The 18,729-nt window shown below is 50.9% G+C and overlaps 1 protein-coding gene across 6 annotated transcripts in view; it reads right to left on the bottom strand.

The window, feature by feature from the left end:
- RNF144A (ring finger protein 144A) overlaps positions 1-13,765 on the bottom strand; it is a 114,006-nt gene extending 100,241 nt beyond the window's left edge. For 2 of the 6 annotated variants that reach the window (XM_024119091.3, XM_028496887.2), the window contains exon 1: positions 13,678-13,765. The gene's annotated coding sequence lies outside the window, so the exon portion shown is untranslated. Of the gene's footprint in view, positions 1-1,283; positions 1,300-10,239; positions 10,257-13,677 lie in introns of those variants that run through there. The other 4 variants (XM_028496886.2, XM_028496883.2, XM_028496884.2 and 1 more) reach the window with 4 other exon arrangements.
- Between the last annotated feature and the right edge of the window lie 4,964 nt (positions 13,766-18,729).

The following is an 18,729-nucleotide window of genomic DNA, read 5'->3' as shown; positions in this document are numbered from 1 at the left end:
AAAGAAACCCACTTTAAATAAAAAGACTCCGGTTAAAAATAAAGGAATGGAGAAAGACATAACACGCTAATGATAAAGAAAAGAAAGCTGGAGTAGCTATGTTAATTTCAAACAAAGCGGACTTCAGACCAAGGAAAATCATCAGGGATAAAGAAGGACACTACATATCAATAAAGGAGTTCAATTCTCCAAGAAGACATAAAAATACTAAACATGTATGCACCTACCAACATAGTGGCAACATACAGACGCAAAAACTGACAGACCTGCAAGGAGAAGTAGACAAACCCACTATTACGGTTAGAGGCTTCCCCACTCCTTTCAGCAATGGACAGATTCAGCAAGAAGAAATGCAGTTAGTACACAGCTGACCTGAACAGCACTAAACAATCAACTTGATTTATTTGACACATAGAATATTCCATCCAATAACAGCAGAATACACATTCTTCTAGTTCATATGGAGCACTCTAGGCCATAAAACATATTTTAACAAATTAACAAAAACAACAAAATTCATACCGAGTATGCTTTCACATCACAATGGAATTAAACTGGGAGTCAATAACAGAAAGATAGCTGGAAAATCCCCAAGTATCTGGAGATTAAACAGCACACTTCTAAATAACACATGGACCAAAGAAGTCTCAAGAGAAACTAACAATATTTTGAACTGAATGAAAATTAAAATATAACTTATCAAGATGAGCAGAATGTAGCAAACACAGTGCTTACAGGGAAATTTATAGCATTAAATGCCTATATGCCGGAAGAAGAAAGATCTAAAACCAATAATCAAAGCTTCCTCTTTAGAAAACTAGAGTAAAGAGAGCAACTTAGGCCTAAAACAAGCAGAAGAAAAGACATCATAAAAACTGGAGCAGGGGCTTCCCTGGTGGTGCAGCGGTTGAGAGTCCGCCCGCCGATGCAGGGGACACAGGTTCGTGCCCCGGTCCGGGAGGATCCCACGTGCCGCGGAGCGGCTGGGCCCGTGAGCCGTGGCCGCTGAGCCTGCGCGTCCGGAGCCCGTGCTCCGCAACGGGAGAGGCCACAGCAGTGAGAGGCCCGCGTACCGAAAAAAAAAAAAAAAAAAAAAACTGGAGCAAAAATCAATGAAATCATAAACAGAACAAAACAGAGAAAAGGAACAAAACCAAGAGCTGATTCTTTGAAAGATCAATAAAATTGATAAACATCTAGCTAGGCTACAATTGTGATGGTTAAGATGGTACATAAAACATAAGGAGTGTGAGCTTTCAATAAGAAATGCACGTAGGACTAACCTCAGCCCATAGCCTCTATCTGCCGTGTCTACCATCAATGCAGTGGTTTAGGGCATTTTCACTGAAAATTTAAAGCAAAACAACAATCAAAAGAGAAAAATAAGGAAAGGAAGAAATGTGGCATTATTTCATTTAGACTGTTCTCAACAGAAACAGCTGAAAAAGCTAGAGAAAATAACAGCCTTGATGGGTCTAATACTTTCCATTTTTGTGGACCAGAAGGGCAGTATTGTATCCATCCGGGACGTGCTTCCCAGATGGAATTTGAGTGCATTTAGAGGCAGTATTTGTCCGAGTTCCCAAACCCCTCACCACTTCCTCACGTCTCATACCTGGCTGCCTCCGTCCCTGTGGAATTCTGAAGACTTATTCGTGACTCTGCCCTTTGGATAGAGCTTAAAGGCTTTTCTTCAGGTTTTCTCATTGGCAATTTATGAAATCCTCAGAGGAGCCCCGAAGAAGAAGGAGCCCTAGTACTAGTCTCACTTTTTAGGTGAATAACATGGGACCGTTTACAGAGAGGTTAAAGGTCTTTGAGGAAGTGACCAATCGGATGTGAAGACTGGAGCAGGGCTCTGAGCCCCCGGGCCTGTGGCCCTGCTCCGTTCGGCTCAGGCAGTGACCATAACCACAGGGCTAGGAGGTGCCCGGACTTCACAGGGCAAGGGTCATGGTTCTGACATTAACTGTCACTGCTGAGATGCAGGGGCGTTAGCTATAAGCAAGCCTGAAAGAGCCCCCTTTCGGGAAAAATGTCAATATTTGTATTGCTTTATCTTGTTTAACCGGAGGGGTGTCTACTAGTTTACACTCATTTCTCTTCAAGCCCTGGCAGCAGAACATCCACTTGAGACACAGGGTTATTTGCTGAAATATATTTGTTGTATATGAAATAATAAAATTGGGGGGGAGTGCAGAATTTATAATTAAACGTTTTTAAACTGAAATAATTCCACTATAAAATTAAACAGAACCACAATTTAAAAAATCAAAAATAGAAAAAAATGTCACAATCCTTGTGAGTTAGGATTTCCTTTCTGTAGTATATTTTCCATCTTTGTAAACATATCATGCATACAATTCAGTCTCATAATTGTTTTCACTTAATGTTATATTTTAAACATTTTCCCATGACCATAATCTCTAAAACTCTTACCAAATAAGAGCGGGATATTTGCTTATCCATATTTAGATGTTTGCCATTTGGGGCTATTATGAAAAACACACAAAGAAACAAATGAAGAGCATTTGGGCCTAAAGCACTTCTTTTTCTCCAGATTTAGTATCATTTCCTTGAGCAAAATTCTCCAAAGTGCAACTGTCTGAAGTAATCATGCGGTTACAAATAAAAATCATGCATTTATCCTTCAGTCATCCCTTCCCCCAGATTAGACCTAGAAATTCATTCTTCCTGCTGAGGCAACGTGATTTATATTTAAACACTCCCTTCCCTGCTCTGCAGCAGAGCCCACTTCATTATATTAGCAAATGTTCCCTGTAGCTAGCTTATCCTAGGATTGTTTTTCAATTAACAAAAATTTTAACCCAGAAATTTTTTATCTTACTACCCAAGGTATTTATTATCACATAATGCTAGTTACCCTGTAACTAGACTGATTTCTAGACAAGCAGTGTGGTATAAAGTACATAGGGTCCACGGAAGGAAAGATCCACATACAATTTAAGCTAAAATGATACAAACTACGTTTGCAGCTTCTAGATGATTATTTTTATTAGCAGTTCATCTAAGGGTTTTTGTCACGTGGGGTCAGTTTATAAACGTCAGTGGTTTTAAAAACTACCATATGGTAGTGTTTCAGAAAAAAGAGAAAACTTTTAAACCTTCAGGCAGTATCTTAATGTCCCTTATTTATTTATGTTTTTAACGTACTGAATTGCGATGAAAGTTTAGCACACTGAAGCTGGGTGTAAAAGGCCCTGTGCTGGGAATTCAAAAACGAGTGCTAGGCCTGGCCTGCCATTTAGCGAGAAGAGTGTGACAAATAAAGGGGGAGGTCTGAATCTCAGAAGGCAAAAGCATGGCGAGCAGTGCTTACCTCAGGGATGCTTGACTCCCAGAGGCCCCACCATGAACCATGCCAGACACTAAAAAGTGCCCTCATTTCAGGTTAAATATGATTTCCCATATAACTGTGTCTTAACTCTCAGCTGACTAAATGACGGGCATGTTTTGTCGACGTAATACGACACGAGTGTTACCATCGATTTTGGCTTTTCAGGTTTGGGGCTGCTTTTTTTTTCTTGTTTTTTTTCTTAATACTTTGGAGCTAAAACTTGTTTCCAGGATTTTAAAATACTCAATTTTGCAAAGCTCGCAGGCCCTAGGCACCATGCCTGCTGTGATCTGGAGTAAAAGGACGCTGACCCAACTCCGCGCCATCCACAAAATGCCAGGGCAGTTCAGGGACAGGACGAGGTCCAAAGGGGCCACGCAGAGCTCCCGGGAACCGGCAGGAAGAGAAGCAGCTGGTGAGCCAGGATGACCACAGGAGGAGGCAGGGTGCCGAGTCAGGAAAGCGGAGGTGAGCCTGGGATGCAGGGAAAAGCAGGTGATGCGGAGGCAGAGGTATCCTGGGACGCCCTGGACCATGGCAGTGTGTCCAGTGACTGCAGGGAATACAGCCAGCCAAGGACAGCAGGCCAGAGAATGGAAAGGGCAGGCGGAAGAAACACGTCTCAGAGACGCAGGGGAAAAAAGCTGGCAGCTCTGAAAGCGGGGATGCGAACAAGGCGGGCACCGTTGCCGGGAAGGAGGACGGCAGCTTTCCGGAGTCAGCTAGAGAAGGATGCCTGGGTGGGCGGCTGAGCAGCTGGAGAAAACGCTCTAGAACGTCTTAGGCGAGACGTGCGGACTCAGGCCAGGCACAGGTGGCAAGCTTCCCCAAGAGGGGACATGTGTGGGAGAGGACTCTCTGAACCAGTCTCCATTGGGCAGCTAGTGGTGGAGGACTGGTGGATGTACTTGACCTGATCCTCGACAGCGGGTGGCCAGGAGCCGACGTCCCAGGGCAAAGCTTTTACACTGTGAGCCACGGGGGACTTGGGAGGGAAAACCAAGAGGGCTCGCGGCCATTAACCCGAGGCCGGAAGTTGACAGTCGAGGCAGATTTCAATGATCAAGGAGCTTTGTAAAGATAAATGTTCATCTAAGGCGAGCCCCTCCTTTTACACATTACACATAAAAGTCCAAGGACTTGCATATGAATTGGTACTGAGTGGACTCAGTGGAATGCTTGAATCTGAAGAGCGAAGGCTGCAGAGAAGAGGATGGGCCGAGCTGGGCAGGAATCTCAAGCATCCAGGACTAAACTCAAGAGAGAACCTTCCAGTGACAGTAAACTCCACACAAGTCAGGCCCAGACCCGCTCCAGGCCAGCCCACCAGTGCCGAGTCCCAGGGTGGCCAGGTTTTAGAAGGGGGCAGGGCTGGGCTGGTCACAAGGTCTGTCAGCTGAAAAAGAAACTCACCCCTCCAAGTCCCTTCGGACCATCAGTCCAAGGAAATATCAGGAGAGCCGCATCGGTAATTTTAAATGTGCTGGTATCCACATTAAAAAAAAAAGTAAAAATAAGCAAAGGAAATTCATTTTAGTAATATATTTAACTCAGTACAGCCAAACTAAAATCATTTCAACGTGTAATCAACTTCAACGTTATTAATGAGATATCTTGCATTCTGTTTTTCACACTAGATCTTGGAAGCCAGATGCTTTCTACACTCAGGGCACAGTTCACGTGGGACCGGCCACAGTTTCAAGGGCTCAGCAGCCCCACAGGGCCAGTGGCCGCTGCCTGGACAGCCCGGACCTCCCCGGACCGCCTGCACTCCCCTCTGCCTGCCTGCCTTTGGTTTGCTCCTGCTGTACCAGGAAGGGGTCCCCAAAGAGAGGCCTTATCTGTCAGGCCCCAGGACACAGCCCAAGGCCTCCAACCAGCGGCCCCCTCGGGCAGGCAGTCGAGCTGGACAAAGGCTGGACCAGCTGCACGTGGCTGGGGACAGGGAGAAAACAAGGTCACTATCAAGGAAGCATGGCTTCAGGCCAAAGGAAAAGAATCCTAGGAGTGATTAAAGTATTAACAGATAAGAACTGTTCCCAGCCTCTCCGCTATAGGAGGGGTACATTCATTGAAGGACAAACTGAAAACATTTCCTTCAGAGACTTATTCACGTCTGCACATTCCACAGCCCAGGACCTGGCCTAGGGTGAGGAGGGCTCAATAAATATTTATTGAGCATGTTAAAAAGCATGCACCTTACATTGGAGCTATTTCACAAATAGGAGAAATGGAGAGCGAGCGGTGTTGCTCCATGGCAATTCCTATGTGTCCCAAGTGGTTGTTTTTAGTGAAACTGCAATTTACAAAATTACACAAGTTCACGAGATTGATACCTGTCCGTCCTGTTGATTACTGAAGAGCACACCCTATCTTGCTCTAGAAACGCCTCACCAGTCCCCCCGCCCCCCGCCCACGGCTCACCCTCACTGTCTATCCCTTAATCTGCCTTCCAACCCCCAGAACCAAAACCATTTTGCCAAGTGAATGAATGAACAAGAAGAAGGGATGACGAGATTGTTTCTGGACTCCAACGTCTTTGAAGGAAAAAGACGCCTACTAAGTTCAACAGATATTTACTGGGCACCTACCATGTCCCAGGCACCGTGTGCCAGGTGTTAGAGGGTTACAGAAACGAACAAGACTGGACTGACTTCCTGGCCCTCACTGCACCCCCAAACCACAAATATCCACGGGAGATTCAGGTGTGCCTGCACTACACTGGCGAGACAGCAAGAACATTTAAGCCACGTGCACAGTGGTCTGGATCGCATCCCATATGGATTCTTGCCTTTTGGAGAAGAGCAAGTGAGAGCGGCAAAGACGTCGCATTAGATCACAGTCTAGCCACGCACCACACCGGAAGCTCTGTCCTGTCCCGTCCACTCGGGGACGCTCTCCCTGCTCCCGCGGTCTCTCACGTTCTCAGCTTCTCTCACTCCCCAGAGTTGCCGTCCAGCCCAGCGCAGTGAGACAGAAACAGAGGCAGCCGTGGTGCTTTTGGAAAGGGTGGTTTCCATGATAAAGAAAGACAGATGGATCTGACACCAACTGCCCCACCTCTCCGGCTACCTAAACACGGATGTGAGTGCAGCCTGGAGAGCCATCTGGCCCCGGGGTCCAGGGCAAGACGGGGCAGACACAGGAGACCCTGGGTTGTCAGAGCAGCTGAACCAAGGCCAGCCACCAGCCCCTTCCACGGCTTGTCACCGAGGACACAGGGAGTGTTGTGTCGCTGGCCAGACAAACAGCAACATACAAGGACATACGCACATGTACTGCGTGGCACTGGGAGATGTGTGTTATGGGCTGAACTGTGTCCCCAAATGAAATGCTGAACTCCTAGGTCCCAGAGTCTGGGAACATGACCTTATAAGGGTCTCTGAAGATGATCAGCTGAGTGGGTTTACCCCCAATATGACTGGTGACAAGCCATTTTGCTTATCTTAGTCCATCCAGACTTCCCTAACAAAAATTCCACAGACTTGGTGGCCTCTAAACAACAAACATCTATTCCTCACAGTTCTGGAGGCTGGGAGTCCAAGAACAAGGCGCCAGCAGATCTGGTGTCTGGTGAGACCCATTTCTGGTTCACAGACAGCAGTCTTCACCATGTCCTCCCACAGAGAAGGGGCGAGGGAGCTCTCTGGGGTCTACTTTATCAATACAAGGGCACTAATCCCATTCATGAGGGCCCCACCCTCACGACTTCATCTAAACCTATCACCTTCCAAAGTCCCCACCTCCTAGCAACATCCCACTGGGGGTCAGGTTTCAACATACGAACTTGGGGGGCACACAAACCCCGGGTCTATAGCATCACACGTCTGCCTGAGGACAAGAGGGAAGTTAGGAAGGTCTCGGTGAGTGAGATTAGGAGGAGCGGGGAGAATAAACACGGAAGCAGAGGCAATTTCTTAGGGTCCCACGAGCTGAGGGACTAAAGATACCATTTTTCTTCTTTCTCATACATCCAGCCCACCCACCGCTCTACCTCCCACTATCTCAGGCTAATGCTTCATTGGGACATAAAGAAGAAAGAAGAAGAAGCAACTGCAATCCCAGCAGGGACAGCCAGCTCTGTCTGGTCCACACCAGCACTGACACCGCCTCACCCCTGCCAAGCGATTAGGAAGAAATATACAGTTTCCACCAACAAATTCAGCTCCCGAGGCGCCAGCTCTGAAAGCCTTTGGGAAGCTCTTTGTATTCCATTGTCCTAGGACTGTTATGAGCCATGCATGTGGAACCAAGAAGTACCGTGTGCCAATCAGGGTGTCAGGAAAAATCAATTTATGGGCCCGTTTGTTGCTTTATGTTCTTAATGGCATAACCAACAGCCAGCCCCCCAGGGTGTCTGCAAGCCTTGCTGCTCTGGGAACACACAGCCTACAAGATGCTCTTGAATGCAAACTGGCCCCATGCACCAAAGCAGAGGGGAAGGCACTCAACAAACAGACTCCTCGGGGACAGAGAAGACGCTCACCACTATGGATTATCGTACATGCCCTGTAGGTACAGAACCTCTAACAGCTCCGTTCTTCCATGTGACTCGAGGGTCCCCACCACGTTAACCTGGCAAACACTCCAGGAACCCTGACCACCTCTTTACCTAGAGCACCTCTGTCTCCCATTAGAAAGAAGATCCAGACTCATGAGGCTGATGGAGCCTCACCCTCGGCCCCGGGTCCCCGACATCCTCGTGAACACATCCTGCGGTGTCCTGCTCTGTGGCCTGACCTCCCCAAAGAGAAAGCATCTCTCGATTTGCTCAGATCTTTGCTGGAGAACAGAATGCGAACCCTGATCCCATCTCCTTGTCGATAACCTGCCTCAGGTTCCTTTTTGAACCAGGTTTCTCTATCCTGGATTCAATCACAGAGCAAAAATTCATTTAGAGAGAGCACGATAGGGAATGCAAACATGAAGAAGTTCCTACCCTCGTAGAGCTTATAATTTAGTAAAAGAAATGATAAAGTTACAGGAAAATTAGATTAGAGAGGTTTAAGTGCAATTACAGGTTCTGAAAAAATGTTGCTGTGGAAACACCTGGTAGAGAAGAGGTTCCCAGCTCAACAGGAGAAAGAAGAGGCTGGGGCCCGGAAGGAAAGGGGCCTGGCTGGAGCCCCAGGTCTGCCATTCTGTCCTCTCTGCTCCGCGCCTGCATTTTCTCATCTGCAAGACGCCAGTGCTGGAGGAGTCAGCCTCCACGGCTCCCGCGTTGATGACCCCACAGCTTTAAGAAAAAGGCAACACGTGTGCGAAGCCTGGAAGGACCATTAGGAATTTGGCAGGTGGAGGTGGTGGGAGAATGTTCCAGGGCCTACGTGTGGAAGCTGCGGACAGATCAGCCTGGAAAGACGGGCTGGAACCAAGTGGGGAAGAATCTCAGAAGCTCGATCCAGGGGCACATGCGTGACTTAACAAGCAACGGTGTCTCAGCTGGAAAGTGACAAGAGGTCAGTGGTGAGCCTGGAGGCGGACGCCACCGGGAACCACAAAAATCGTCCCGGGAAAGTGAAACAATATCTGCGTGATTCTGGCCTCAGAACACCTACTGAAGAGACTGTTCTACCTTGAGGTCAAAGAGGCCCCTAATGCAGAGGTCTGCGCACTTCCCACCCGTGAGCGGGTGGGGGGGGGGGCGGGGGGAAGCAGCCTCTCCGCCCAGGAGGCTGCCCTTCCTGTAGGGTGTGTGGGCAAGCCTCCCCGCAGAGGGGGCAGCAAGGGGTGGCCAGCAGGGCTGTTCTGGAACATGGGAGCGCCTGCAGACCTGCCAGCTACAGAGGACAAGCAGGGAGGAGGCACACACCACGTGCCGCTGGCCAGGCACCACATCCCAGATGCAGAGACAGACCGTCAAGGAACAGCTCCCTGGCTACCTGCGTGGCTAGTGGGTCAGTGGAAGTCCGAAAGGCATCCTGTCCTCCTTCGATGCAGCCTGCACAGCCCACCTCCCTCCAAAAAACCACCTTTAAACGCTGCCACCTCAGCATCAAACATGCTCTGTTTCAAAGGACTGTTTGAAAACTGACCCTTCGGAGGCCAAAACGTGTCCCAGGTCAACCATATCATAGGGTTCCATCTTCTGGGTCTGGAAGTCCCTGCCCCACCGGCTCTGCCCGGGTTCTTGCCTGCAGGGCGGAGCCGGCAGGAGCAGGGGTGACCCCAGTCTCACTGCCATCCTTCACCGGGGCTCACTTCCAGCTCGGAGCTTCCCCACTGCAGGCCCGGCTGCCATCCCCTGGGGAATCACAGCAGCCTTGCTCAGGTGACCCCGCAGACAGAGCGTGGCGACGCTGGGTTGTAAAAATCATGGCTGCTGCTGGGCTTCCTCTCATCTTCCCTGAAGCCTCTCTCCTCTACCAAGGAAACTGCGGGCGGGAAGGGAGAAGGAGGGAAGACTTCTAGGACAGAGGCTCCAAAACCAAAGAACGAAAGTCCCCCGCACTGCTGGGATGGTCCAGAGGCTTCCAGAAGTGAAAGCAGCGGCGTTGCACCCAGGAGCTCGGTTTGAACAGGGTTCAGAGATAGCCGGGCCACCCTCCAGCAGGACGGCGGCCCAGCCCCACTGTGCCGGCCCAAAGTTCCCTTCCCACCCCGGGCAGTTTCTCGCTGTTCCCGGGCCCGGAATTTGACCCTGACCTTCTCACTCGCCTGGTTAACCGGGACTCATCCTTCAGGTCCTAGCCGGCATCAATGGCTCCAGCGGGCAGACTGCTCACCATGCCTCACTGCACGGCGCACACCGACTCCAGCGCTAGAACAATCTGTGACTGGCTACCTTCCGAACCCCAGACCGTAGCCTCCTCAAGGTCACGGAAGATATCCTTTTCCACGGGACTCTGAGTTCCATGCCAGCTTCAACATGTACCACGTACCTGGCCTTGGACGCCACAACTTCTCCTTGTCCCTCTCACCTCCGGAGGCTGGGGACAGTAGAGATGCCTGTCCTACGGGCCAAGTAAGAACCGGGTCCGAGCACACAGAGCACTTCCTATCAGCACCTGGTGATGGAAAACGCTAAATGAACACCTACTGTTCCCTGGCTCTCCAGGGAGCCAAACTCCAGGAGACTATAATATGTTGGTTGACATGCTTCTTCATGCTATCCAGGAACTTATTTTTTCTCTGTAACACTGCATCCAGCTTGTCCACTTGCTTCTTGGTGAAAGCCCTACTCTGCGTCTATCTACAGGCCATTCAGGAAACACAATCCGATTCAGGCTTTAGAGTCCAGGAAAGAAGGAAGATGCAGACTCTCATCACCAGGGAGCCACCCTCTTCAGAGCCCATCTCTCAAATTATCATCTCTGAGAAAAGCCATTGTTCTGAAAGCAGAGATATATATAATGATTTTCCTTGCAAAATTCTTTAAAAATGGTTGCATTGGCAATATTGATGCTCCTGGAAAAGACCTTTAAAGCAGCACATTTTTATATCTGGATCTTGGAAATCATTTAGACCAGCACCTTAGCTTCACAGTTGAAGGAAGTGGGGCCACACAGGGAGGTTAAGACACTTGCTCAAGGTCACAGAGCTGGGTCAGAAAGTTGTACAAGCTCTGCCTTTCAGCCCGAACCCCCAGCAGGTATGTGAACAGTTGCTTCCATTTAATTTCTTCATCTAATTAAGAAAAGGTATTCATGTGTGTCAGTAATGAAGAAACAAAGGAGAGAGGAGGCTGGTTCCAGAAATGACTGCCTCACATGACTTTTCCAGTCTTAAAGGAAAGAACCTTCAACTCAGTTCTCGGGTCTCCAAGGTAGGAAACTACCCAAGGGGATACGGAGAGGGTCCATCTTCCACAGAAGCATTCCATTCTACTCACAGGCTCGGGGCTGCCTCTGATCTTCCACACCCCCGGGATCCAGGGGAGGTCCTTATTGGCCAGATGCCCTGGAAGAGTCTGAGGGGCTCCAGACCACCAGACCCCAGGGCAGCTGACACGTCTTCATCCTCCCAGTTCCGGGGTGGAACAGGAGAAAGAACAGCAGACCGTCGGGAGAGCTGATGCCAGGCCCAGGCCAGCCATGGTCCTCTGTGTCACTGGGGCCCCTGACCTCCCCGCTCCAGTCCACAATGTCCTCCGTCACAGTGGGCCGGCTGGCCTGGTGATCTGTGCTGACCAGCGAGCTCCGTGACGTTCAGTCTGCGGGGACAGATTTCCCCTGTCTCTACGCCAGAGAGAAAGGCTCTCAAGAAGGAGGAGAAATGTGCACAAAAGAAGGCAGTGGGGACAAATTATGAACCACAGTGGAAAAAACAGGCAACGTGGCTCCCGGCGTCTGGCCCTGCCGCCGTCTGGCCCAGCGGCACGTTCACCCGCTAAATGCCAGCAGCTTCAGCTGAAGTGTGGGCAGTCCCTCCCGAGTCCCAAGCCACCCAGAGTCCACAAGCCAAGCCCTGAACTCAGGTGAAGACCTGGACGCAGGGATTACACTCGATCAAAGTAAGGGCACTGGAACACGCTTCTAAAACACAGGGATTGGAAAGCGCTCTTGCAGGTTTCAGTACCCCCATCTTCACGGCCCGTGGGCGCCCATACCATCATCTGCCGGCTGCAGCTCTGACCCCGGCACTTGAGTTCTCCCTTCATCAGCTCCTCTTCCGAGCGTCCTGACACTTGAATCAGAGCTTCTGTAAACAAACTCCCAAACCCCAGTGGTGCTGGATCTGGAAAAGGCCCCTCCCATTAAAATTAGGTCATTTGCACCTTGTTTCCTCCTGAGGTTCTGAATCCACGCCTGACCTTTGATAAGGGGCACAGGTGGGAGCCCACGCCTTCAGTCCGACACACCCCACACTGGACAGTAAGGTGCGGCCCCCATCCTTCAACCCCGCCTTCACCACTCTAAATGAGGGCCCAGCTCACTCTCCAAAAGCATCAGTGGTTCCCACTGCCACAGGATCAAGGCCAAAGGAGGCCTGGAATTCAGAATTTCACGATCTACCCTCATCTGACCACTCTAGGCATAATTCCTTTGCACTCTCTAAAAAATGATAAAAGCAAAAATTTAAAAGGTGCTGGAAAACTGCAGAAGACCAGGTCCCGAGTCTCAGTACGAGGAAAGGGAACACTTGGGCTGCAGGCCTGGGGGAAAGTTCGAGGGTCACACTTTGTGTCCCTTCCCCCTTCCTTCGCCGGGCAGTTCCTTCTGGCCTGGGGCCCTTCCTGTCACCCAGAACCTGCCCCTCCTTCAAGCTGTGACCCAGTACCAGGCTCCCCAGCAGCTGGGACCCTCCTCGCCCTGCCTCTACCTCCTGGGCACTCACAGAGCTCACAGCTCTTCAGGCAGGTGTGGCCGCAACACCGCACTTTCCGCCTCACGCTTTACTATCCGCACACAGCGTATCTGCCAGCTGCCCCCGGCCAGACTCCCTGGAATGTGTCCTTATCAGATCCCGAGGCCCGCTCCTAGAAAAAGGCTTTCCTCCCACAACAGTTCAAAGCAAGATGTGAGGTCCGTTTCTAGGTCAGGGACCAGAGCTCCCTCCCCGCGCAGGGCAGCAGGACCCCCTGCGGCTACTCCCCTGGGGCTACTCCCCTGGGGCTCCCTCACCCCGCCTGCCTTAGGCCTGGCACAAGGCCAGCCTGGGATACTTGTTGAGCGAGATTTCTATTATTATTGTAATTGCTCACTGGGAAGAGGGCAGGCAGAGAGAACTTCTGTTGTGCCCATCCAGAGGTCTGCCTATGGAGATCATTAGGGTGCACGAGGCACCCCTTCCTCCCCGCGACCCTGAGCCTCCAGGCTCGCAGGAGCGCCCAGAGCTGGGAGCCCCGCACGGTACGGGGAAGCTGGGGAGCCACCGCCGGAGGGTGGGGCGGGGAGACCCGCAGGGAACTTTCCGCGCGCCCCTGGGGAGGGGACGGCTTGGAGGAGCGAGGCGGGCGGCCGCGGGCATCTGGCGCCGGGATGTGCCCCGCGGAGGACGCGGCGCCGGCCCGCTCTGGCCGGGCTGAGCCTTCCCGACGCCCCCCCGCCCCGCGCCCCGGCGGCTCGCCCTCGCCAGACCCCGTCCACCGCGGTCGTCCGTCCCGCGGCCCCCAACCCAGGGCCGCCACCTCGTCCGCGGGACCGGCCGGAGCGCGGGGACGCGGCTCTGCAGACCGGGGAGGCGGGCGGGGTCGCGAAGGGGCCGCGGCACTGGAGCCACCGAGGGGCAGGGCCAGGGTGGCGCCCTGGGCGCGGACCGGCCCTCGCCCCTGCCCGATCCCGGCGCCCGAGGCCGGCTCGGCACGGCCACCTCTCTCGGGCCCCTCGGCCGCGCCCGGCTCCCGCGAGGCCGACACAAAGGGGCCGCGCGTCACCCACCTGGTCCCGCGCGGCAGGGGCCCCGGGGCCGCCGCTCCTGCTCGGCCACGGGCGGGGCTCCGCGCGCCGCGCCTAGGTCCGCGGTCCGGGGCCGGGTGTCCGCGCTGCGCGTCCGCCGCCCCGCCCGGAGTTGCCCTTTATTCCCGCCCGCCCTCCAGCCGGGGCGCACGGCCCGCGGGGGGAGAGTGGGCGGCGGCGCCGAGTGACACAAAGACGCGGGGAGCACAGGCTCGGCGCGAGCGCCCCCGCCCGGCGCGCAGCGCCCCCTGCCGTCCGCCCGCCGCGCCCCGCCCTCGGCCGCGCAGGCCCGCGGGGACACGCGGTGCCCGAGGACCACCCGGACCTCACGCCGCCCAGAGGCGCACAGGGCGCGTCGTCCGGCGGCAGCCAGAAGACTGCCCCAGATGCCGATGCGCCGGGGAGAAACGATCAGCAAGACAGGAGAGAAAGGGGTGACCCCAAAACACTCTTAGCCCGGGTGACAGAAAGAGCACTGGCTCAGAGCAGATCGGGGCTCCCAGAACCCGGGCTTGATGCCCAGGAGTGTGGGGACATTGAGGTGAAGGCTGAGGGCCTCTCCACGCCAGCATCACGTGAAATGTCTTTGCATCCCACTACCTGATTGCTTGGACGGACGGAGAACTGGAGGCAACTTGTCTGGTCCTTCCCTTCTGGGGATTCCCGAGATCCAGGCACAGCAGTTGACTTCCTATGCTTAGGGTTTCTAGCTTGTTAGAGCCAAAGGTCTTTGAAGGTAGAATTTTCCTGTAAGATTTCTCTTTGCCACTCCTTCTAGTAGCTGGAAGTTGCACCAGTGCTAAATTATATGTCTCAGGCATGCGTATCTGAACAAAACCTATTGGTGCCTATGAAAGAATGCCTCCTTCAATAGACAGACTCTTTTCTCCAGAACTATGGGAAAACCCACCACCAGAGCTTTCTTCAACACGAGTTCTAATGCCATCCCCTACGGCCCCAGTGACCTTAAGCAAGTTACTTAACTTCTCTGTGCTTTGATTTTCTTATCTGAAAAATACAGATGGTCATCGAGATCTTGGCAGGGGTTAAATAAGGCAAATATGCATAGAGCAATCTCAACATAACTGGAAAATTGTAAGGATTCCATAGTCCTTAGCTGTTATTTGTCTCATTTTCCCCCAAACTGCAAGATTCTTAACTATCTTGACACTGCATCATTTGTCTTCCTCTACTACATAACCATCTTTTTAAAAATAATAATCATAATCATAATAAATCTTCTCATCTACGTTGAGAAGTTATTCCAGTAAATATTTTTCCTCCCCAAATATGAATGAGCACTTCTGATGTCTTTGTCTAATTCTTTGTACAAATGTCATCTTTCAAGGAAAAGGCACAATGGGAAGAATTCTAACAACACTTGGTTACTCCAGCCTCTCACCAGAAGATGAAAATGATTCTGCATAAAGGCCTGAGCTTCACAGAAAATATATTCACCCCTTCTATACGCTGGTTGTGGTAGCAGGAATGTACTGGTGTGATACTGCTTATGAATGAATGATTAAATGAATGAAAGGATGACAGCAGATAGCAGGGAGGAGGATGTATGGGCCCATACCGAGATGCAGATGTTTGTATGGTTAGCGGGGGCATGGGAATGGGGTGGGGGGGGGCTAGCAGGAAGAGGGCTGAGGTGTGCAAAGCCAACTTCTTACCCAACTGAGTCGTTGAGTCCTTAAGCAGTGACGTGTGTGTGTGTGTGTGTGTGTGTGTGTGTGTGTGTGTGACTTCATTCCCATGTTTGTTTGCTTGTCTTTCATAACATCATTTTTGTTGGGGAGATGGGGAAAGAAGACGCCATCATTGACAATACAGTTTGCAGCAGGCCATACACTGCATCTCAAATGTCGTTTTTCTCTGTGAAGTCTTCCCAATCCATCGCTGCTTTCCCCATCTCCAGGAGTCTGAAATTGTATGATAGTTTGTCTCCATGCTGATCATGGCATCTCTTAGACGTCATGCTTTGGATATTCACTGCCTGATTTTATTAGGTTGTGAGATTCTGTAGAACAGCAGTGAAGTAATTTTGTAAGGAATTTCCCAGAGGGCCTTGAGCATAGTAAGTGCTCAATAAATAAAGACTAGAGTCATCTGCTCTGAGCTGTGCCGCTGAGCAACCTTCCTGGTTCTCTCCAGTGTCTCTCAAGGTCACGTCCATCCATCGCTGGTTGGTTTTCTGTCCGACTGACCCTCTGCACAGGTCACGGGCTCTCAACCATCTCACCCAGAGGTTTGTCAGGTCAAGGTCATTTAAAAAAAATACCCTTTGTTGCTAAGCATTTGTGCCTGTGGGGGATGTGACTCATCATTCACTCTCTGAACAAGCCCCTTTTTGATTACCTACTAAGGGCAAGATTCTGTGCTACATTGTTACAGGCCAGGGAATCAGTGCCACAGCAAATAAATGGTCCAGAGGCTGGAGAAATGGAAGTCCGTTATGAAGTTCCTCCTTTATATAGAAAATTGAGTGAAGCTCAGGAGTCACACTGGTGGCTTAAAACAGAACATTTTTAGACAACGGAGTCTGTATGAATTCATAATCACACATTCTGAAAGTGTAAAAACGTCACATTTCTTTAATTTTTAAAATTAACTTAAATTCAGTTCCTTATTTCTAGAGTAGCAAGCAATCAAAATGTCAGTTGTTGTTCTATTTCTCTCTCCCTAGAGGAGCACAAGAATCTGGGGGATTTTACAGTGCTGAGATATGGACTGTAACTTGTCATCTTCAGCCCATCACCCTGTCCATCCAGCAGTCCCTTCCTTCTCCAAGCCCTGCAGTCCCTTGCAAGCAGGCTGTGCTCAGCTTCTCTTCCAGGTACACAGGAAGCTGAGAGGTTCCCCACCTCGCAGGGTGATGCCAAGTCTCTGCCGCTCTCAGGGCTTCTTGGGAAAGCTTTCCATGTCCAACCCCTGCCTCCCTTCCCACAAAGACCTCCTCTCTTCCCTTCCCGGCCTAGATGTCCCAGATAATCTCTTCCGCAGGTGGAGCATCCGCATAAGGAACCCAGAGACGCTGTCTTCAGGCAGCTCTGCCTTCTGCTGTACAAAGACCCCTGGAGCTAGAGAAAATGCAAGGCTCCAGGCATTTTCCCAGAACACGTGGAGAGAAAATGCAAAAAAAGCCAAACTGCCTTACTGTCACAATAAAGTGTGTGGTCAAAAAAACAAAGCATGATAGCTTAAGGAAGAAAAACAGAACTTCAGGAAAGAAAGCACAAGTGAAGGAGAAATTCATCCTTGCAATCACTTAACAACAGCACTGCTAGGGGTGAATTGTGTCCCCCAAATTCATAGGTAGAAGTTCTAACCTCCACCACCTCCTGATATGACCTTATGTGGAAATAGGGTCGTTGCAGATGAAGTCGTACTGGAGAAGAGTGGGCCCTAATCCAGTACAACTGGTGTCCTCGTACAAAGGGTAAGTTTCGAGGGCTTCCCTGGTGGCGCAGTGGTTGGGAGTCCGCCTGCCGATGCGGGGGACGCGGGTTCGCGTCCCGGTCCGGGAGGATCCCACGTGCCGCGGAGCGGCTGGGCCCGTGAGCCATGGCCGCCGCGCCTGCGCGTCCGGAGCCTGTGCTCCGCAACGGGAGAGGCCACAGCAGTGAGAGGCCCGCGTACCGCAAAAAAAAAAAAAAAAAAAAAAAAAACCACAAAGGGTAAATTTCGAGACAGACAGGCACACAGGGAGGACGCCATGGGAACATGAAGGCAGAGATGAGGTGATGCCTCCACAAACTAAGCATCGCCAAAGATTCCAGCTAAGCCCCAGAAGCTAGGAGAAGGCCTGGAACAGATTCTCCCTCTCAGGCCTCAGGAAGAACCGACCTTGCTCGTCCCTTAATCTCACACTTCTAGCCTCCAAAGCTGTGAGAAAATAAATTTCTCTTGTTTAAGCCACTCAGCCCATAGTATTGTGTTTCAGCAGCCCTAGCACACTAATACAAGTAGGTAGAACGTGCCCATGTGTCACTACGATTTAGAGAATAATTTCATAACAAAAATAAAAATGTCATACCAAGGTGATAAAGTACATGCTAATAAGCAAAAGGGTCCCCATGTTAATAAAAAAGTAAAGATATTTTTCTGGCACGCTCTCAGAAAGTGAAATCATTTTCTGTCTTGTTCACCACTAACCCCAGCTCAGTAAGAACAAGTTCTGGGCACTTAATAAATATTTGTCGAAAGAAACAGATGAATCTTGTCTTCCAGGACTCTCTGCTACCTTGTACTTCTATATGGCTCAGATGCAAAGGCCATAGGTTCTACACAGACATTTAGACCAGAGAGAAAGTTTAATCTCATCTTTTCATTTCACACATAGAAACACTGAGGTTTAAAGTGGCCCTTGGAGGTCCCAAGATCACTGCCAGTTAGTGACACCCACGGTGCTATTGCTCAAGGTTCCTGGCTGATTCAGTTATTTTCACGTTTTATTATATTGCTTTTCCGGAACAATCACTAGGATATGACCCTTGTGGCTTGACAGAATTTTAAAAGGCTTTTCCAGTTCTGAAGGAATGACTAAGTTACATTCAACTTTAGAGGGACTTAATTGTGGGCAGACATTTGATGCTCACTAAGTATCTCTGTACTTGCCCACATCTCCCAGCCCCTTGCAGGTAGCACGGGGCACATGACTCATTTTGTTCAGCAGACTGTGCACAGGCCTGTCACCTCTGAGCTGAAGCAGAGAAGAATTTCAAGACCTCTAACTGGCCTGGCCCGTCCCCATCGCAGTGAGCACACAGCCACCTAGTGAGACGGTTGGACCCTACAGTGAAATCAGTCTGGGTCCCTGGGTTACCATCTGTTAGGTAATTCTTCTGGTAATTCCCAGAAGAATGTACACTTCCATGTCTTAAGCTATGGAAACCTGGTCTACACTCACTGACGCCTTTGTTCTAGACCTCCTGTCGAGTCACAGTAAGTCACTGTGGGTCTTAAGGAGAGGCAACGTGCAGCCGCGGGTAAGTAGAATGAGGCGTCAAGTCTCAGACGTGAGAGCACGTT

The sequence above is a fragment of the Physeter macrocephalus genome, chromosome 12 (genome assembly GCF_002837175.3).
Source record: "Physeter macrocephalus isolate SW-GA chromosome 12, ASM283717v5, whole genome shotgun sequence".
In the NCBI taxonomy this organism is placed as follows: domain Eukaryota; kingdom Metazoa; phylum Chordata; class Mammalia; order Artiodactyla; family Physeteridae; genus Physeter; species Physeter macrocephalus.
The sequence above is the reverse complement of the archived record's forward strand: the minus strand, read 5'-3'. Positions and strand labels throughout refer to the sequence as shown.